This window comes from Vigna angularis, chromosome 6 (genome assembly GCF_016808095.1).
Source record: "Vigna angularis cultivar LongXiaoDou No.4 chromosome 6, ASM1680809v1, whole genome shotgun sequence".
Lineage (NCBI taxonomy): Eukaryota > Viridiplantae > Streptophyta > Magnoliopsida > Fabales > Fabaceae > Vigna > Vigna angularis.
Window position 1 is genome coordinate 29,673,271 of NC_068975.1, and position 6,052 is coordinate 29,679,322.

Sequence of the window (6,052 nt, forward strand, 5' to 3'; positions counted from 1 at the left end):
CTGAAAGCGCTCACTTTTGAGTGCTTTGGTGAGTATATCTGCTAGTTGGTCTTCGGATCTGCAGTGTACAACATCCAGTCTACCACTACTGACCTGTTCTCTGATGTAGTGAAATCGGGTCTCAATGTGCTTGCTCCTGCCGTGAGATGCAGGGTGCTTAGCAAGATCTATGGCTGACTTGTTGTCAACAAGCATCCTCACTCTTCCAGTTAGCTCGATTTTCAACCCTTCCAATAGGAATCCCAGCCAAGTTGCTTGACAAGTAGCTTCACAGGCAGCTATGTATTCTGCCTCACATGATGACAAGGCAACCACTGGTTCCTTTCTTGAACTCCATGAAATTGGTGTTCCTCCCATGAAGAAGATGTAACCAGCAGTGCTCTTCCTATCTTCCTTATCACCACACCAGTCTGCATCTGAGTAAGAAGTGATTTGCACTTCTTCCCCAGTCTCTCCTCTTCCCAACAGTATTCCATAAGAGTGAGTGCCCTGCAAGTATCTTAGAATGCGTTTGACAGCATTCAAGTGTGACAATCTGGGGCATTCCATATATCTACTCACCACTCCAACACTGTAACTCAAGTCAGGCCTTGTGTTACAGAGGTATCTCAAACTCCCAACAATACTTCTGTAAGCTGTTGGATCTACAACTTCTTCATCTGGCTCCTTCTCTAGTCTCAACCCCACTTCAGCTGGGGTGTTAGCAGCATTACAGTCAACCATTTCAAACCTCTTTAGTAAGTCTAGAACATATCTGGACTGGTGCATCACAATCCCATTCTCAGTCTCAGTAAATTCTATTCCAAGGAAGTAGCTGAGCTTTCCCAAGTCACTCATCTTGAATTCACTCAGCATTTGAAGTTTGAAATCTGAAATCAGCTCCTCACAGCTCCCAGTGACTAATAGGTCATCAACATATAGGCATACAATTAACTTCTCTTGTCTGCCACTGTGTTGGCAGCTCTTCACATACAACCCGTGTTCTGATACACACTTCTCAAAGCCAATACTGCTCATGAACCCATCAATTCTCTGGTTCCAAGCTCTTGGAGCCTGTTTAAGCCCATAGAGAACCTTTCTCAGCCTGTACACCTTGTCATGCTGCCCTTTAACCTCAAATCCCAGTGGTTGTACAACATACACTTCCTCTTCCAGCCTTCCATTTAGAAAGGCTGACTTCACATCCAACTGGTGTAAGGACCAGTGAAATTTAGTAGCTAGAGACACCACCAACCTGATTGTCTCTAGCCTTTTGTAGAAAACCCTTAGCAACCAGCCTTGCCTTGTGCCTTATAACAACACCTTGTGGGTTTATTTTTGACTTATAAACCCACTTTAATGCTATGGGTCTCTTGTTAGAGGGCAGATCAACCAACTCCCAGGTCTGATTTCTCTCTATAGAGTCAATCTCTTCCTGCATTGCCTTATACCACCTTTCATCTTTCACTGCTTCATCAAATTCAACTGGTTCAGCTTCTGCTATTAAAGCAAAGTGAACAAAGTTACCTTCTGATGTGAGTGTTGCCTCATAGGATAAGTCATAGTCTCTTAGATGTGCTGGCAGTTGTGTGACTCTTGATGACCTTCTCCTGCTGTCATCTCTTCTCTCCTCTGTCTCCACTGTTTCCTCTCCAGCAGTAGCATCTTCCAGATTAATGGTTGATGCTTCCTGCTCACTTGTCTCCCACTGCCATACTCCAGCTTCATCCACTACAACATCTCTACTGATGCAAACTGCTCCTCCTATAGGATTATACAGTTTGTAACCTCCAGTGGCATTGTACCCAACCAAAATCAGTGGCACTCCCTTGTCATCTAGCTTCTTTCTCAACTGGTCAGGTATATGCTTGTAGCATATAGAGCCAAAAATTTTCAGATGTTTAACATCTGGTTTCACCCCTGTCCATGCTTCCTCAGGTGTCAAACCATTTAGTCTCTTTGTTGGAGACAGATTAAGAACATATGTGGCTGTCAACACAGCCTCTCCCCACAGAAAGTTAGACAGCTTTTTACTCTTCAGCATGCATCTAACCATATTTAATATGGTTCTGTTTTTCCTCTCTGCTGCACCATTGTGTTGTGGTGTATAAGGAGGGGTAACTTCATGCACTATCCCTTCCTTTTCACACAACTCTTTAAACTCAGTGGAGGTATACTCTCCTCCTCCATCTGTCCTCAACACCTTAATCTTCTTCTCACACTGCCTCTCAACTAGACATTTAAATTTCTCAAATGTCTGCAACACCTCCCCCTTTCTCCTAATCAAATAGACCCAACATTTCCTGGTCCAATCATCAATAAAAAGTAGAAAATACCTGCTGCCTCCAGGTGTTTCTACTTGGATAGGGCCACACACATCTGAATACACCACCCCTAATTTTTCTGTTGACTTCTGGGGTAAGATTTTCTGAAAACTGCCCCTGGTCTGCTTGCATTGGACACACTCCTTGCAAACTGTTTCAGGAATTTCCACTTTAGGCAAGCCACTCACCATATTTTTCTAGCTTAACAGTGATAAATCTCTGAAATTTAGGTGTCCAAATTTGAGATGCCATAGCCATTCTTCTTTATTTTCTGTTGCAGTAAAACAGTGATGTGTTACTGCACTCATTACCACTCGAAAAGTCCTGTTTTGTGACAGCTGGGCCTGCACAATCATCTTCTTATGCTGATTGAAAATGCTGAGACAGTTATTCTCCATTTTCATCACATATCCCTTCTGTAACAGCTGTCCCAAGCTTAGCAGATTCGTTTTCAGCCCTGATACATACAATACCTCTTCAATTATCACCTCTTTCCCCTCTGCATCTCTCAGAACAACTCTCCCAGATCCTTCTGCAGTCAAACTTCTGTCATTTGCAAACCGGATCTTCCCCTGTACAGCTCCTTGCATTTTCACAAACCAGTCCTTCCTCCCTGTCATATGGGTAGAGCAGCCAGAATCCAAGTACCATGTTGTGCTCTCTAGCTGCTCCTCTCCTGTGTTGGCCATCAACATCACAGCCTCTGAATCTGACTCCTCCTCCTGGGCCAGATTAGCCCTCTTCTTGGGTTTGTTTTTAGCACCTTCCCCTTTCCAGCACTCTTTTGCATAATGTCCAAGTTTTTGGCAATTATAGCATTTCACTTTCTTCTTGTCAAACTTCCAATCTCCTCCAGTTTTCTGGTTTTTCACTGGTGCAGATTCACTGGAATCTTCCCCTTGCTGTTCCTGTGAATCTTTACCTTTCTTGCTGCCCTTACTCCACTTCTTGAACCCCTTTTTCCCTTTAAACTGAGATCTGGCCTGTAGAGCCTGTTCTTGGCACTGCTTGCGCTCATTGATGCGATACTCATGAGCTTCTAATGAGTGCAGCAGCTCCTCAATCTCCATAGACTCCAGATTACGGGCTTCTTCAATAGCCACTACCACATGATCAAATATGGGGGTTAGAGTTCTTAGGATTTTGTCAACAATGTACTCATCCGAAATTGCATCCTTGCATGCTCTCATTTTATTCACCAGTTCTTGAACTTTGTCAAAGTATTCTGCCACAGTTTCACCCTCATCCATGATCAGAATCTCAAACTGCCTCCTTAGTGCCTGTAATTTCACTTTCTTGTTTTTGTCTCCATCACCATACATCTTCACCAGAATGTCCCACACTTCCTTAGTAGTAGTAGCCTTAGAAATCTTGTTAAAGATCTTTGGGCTGACACATTGATACAGCAAAAATCTGGCCTTGCTGTCCAATTTCACCTGCAGTTTATAACTTCTTTTCTCCTCTTCAGTAGCTCTTTCACTCAAATCTGGTAACCCATCTTCTATCACTTCTGACACATCTTGAAAACCAAAAATGGCTTGCATCTTGATGCGCCAGTCATCAAATAATTTCCCATCAAATACAGGCAATTGACCTTGTATCCCTCCAATACCTGCCATCACTTTCTTGCTAGCTTCTTGATTTACCCACACACAAAGAAACCTCCTTTCTCCACTTCCAGTCACCAATCACACACCCACTATACACACCAGAACCAACAAGCACCTATGCTCTTGATACCATATTAGTGTAAGGGCAGAAATGGAAAAGCACAAGTGGTAAGGGTAAAACCGAGAAAGCACAACTCAGAGTTAGGATTAAGTGATAATCCCACGTGCAAGAAAGAGAAAGCTGAGGTCCAGAGGTTTCGAGAGAGAGAGAATGAGAGCACGAGAAATGGAGAAGCTAGGGTTTTCACCCTCACGAGAATCAGAGATGAAGATGATGATCAGAGTAGAGACTAAACGGAAAGCATGCACACACACAAGGTACTGAATAATATCATCTGTATTTCTGTTTTAAAATTGCTTTTATAGCTGTTCAGATACACTGAATCTGTTTTTGTTTTTGTTTATTCTAACATGCAGTGTTTTGATTGAAGTTAATTTGTTATCTGATTTGCCTAATCAGATTTTGGTGGAAAAACCAAGATTTTCATTTATTGCTTACATGAAGTATGAGAAATTATCTCTATTTTGTTCAAATTGTAAAATGATCAATCATGACTTATCTAATTTTATATGGTTACAACAGGATACCAATGTTATTTATAGTAGAAAGAAAACAGTTGACACAAAAATACAACAACATTATCATCTAAAGATTGTTAGTGCACAAGATGAGACTAAGGGATCTTTAGCTCAAGTGGTAAAGCCTATGGTGGAGCTAATGGTGGAAGCTATGGTGGAGCCTGTGATTTAGTCTTTTATGGTACAACTTGTTGCTCAGTCACCGCCTGAGCTAGTGGTGAGTAATCATGATAATATTTGTATTGTAAATGGATCTTCTCTTATTAAGAATCTAGATGGTGGTGTGCTATGGAATCTGATTCATTGGTTAGTTCTTTGGAGGATGTCACTCTCATTGTGAATAGTTTGTAAAATTTACAATAATTAAATTTGACTCATAGCAGTTCAGGAACACTTTCTAATCTTTTGACATATAAAGAGACTCGTTTTACATAAGAATTGAAAATAGTTTCCAAATGAATTAATATGCTTAACGAGAAAGAAGATTCTAATACTAAAAAGGATTATGAATCGATTCAAATTATAAAGAAATCTAGTAAATATGGACAAAAAAAATTAATATTAAATCTTCTCAAGTAAAACCTTGTAAAAACTAAAGACGATTTTTGAAAAGTTAAAGATTTAACTAATGATAATTTTTTTTTTAATTTGATGAATATTTTTTTTTTCGTGATAGAGTATACAGTATGAATTGATTTTAGTGAAGAAAATTTTAAGATTTTTTTTTATTAGATATTTTTTTACTATTTATATGATATAATTTTATTATGAGTTTGACGTGATTCTTTATAATTTTCTTTTCTTTTTTAATAAAATTTAAATGTAATGATAATCATGTCTAACATGAACTTATTAGAAAAGTGAAATACTAAAAATTTTGGTTTGATTTATAAAAATGAATTAGTTAAGGTTAATTCACTTATTTAAGGTTAGTTCATTTACTTAATTTAGTCTATGGAAAAGACGAGCTTGTTTGCGACTGAGAAAGTTTAATTTGCATATATAATTTAAATTTAATTCCCTTAGTTTTTGTGAATTTTTTTTTGGCGAATTAATTTAACTTTACCAATTCAGTCATTACATGATATTTAATTCTGGATAACAATCTACAATTAGAAATATAAATGTGATATGCTATTAAGTCTTTGTAGGTTTAATTTTTCTATCTATTAAAGGTATTCATGACTTATAATTGTCGAAATTATAAAATTTAAAAACTTGACTTATTTTAAAAATTAATCTAAATCAAACTTGAGTCTTTTGTGTGTAATTCCTAAACAATTCAAATTATTTACAGCTCCATAACATTTATAATAAAATGAAATATGCAGAATTTTAATTTGGCTTTCGAATATGTATATTTTTTATTTTAAATTAATTTATCATCATATTACCTTTTAATCTTGAAAGAACTTTTAATTTTACTTTGACTTGTTCTTTATATAATTTACAAAGTAAAATCTACACTCAACACACTCATATATATGTTAAAAGAACCAG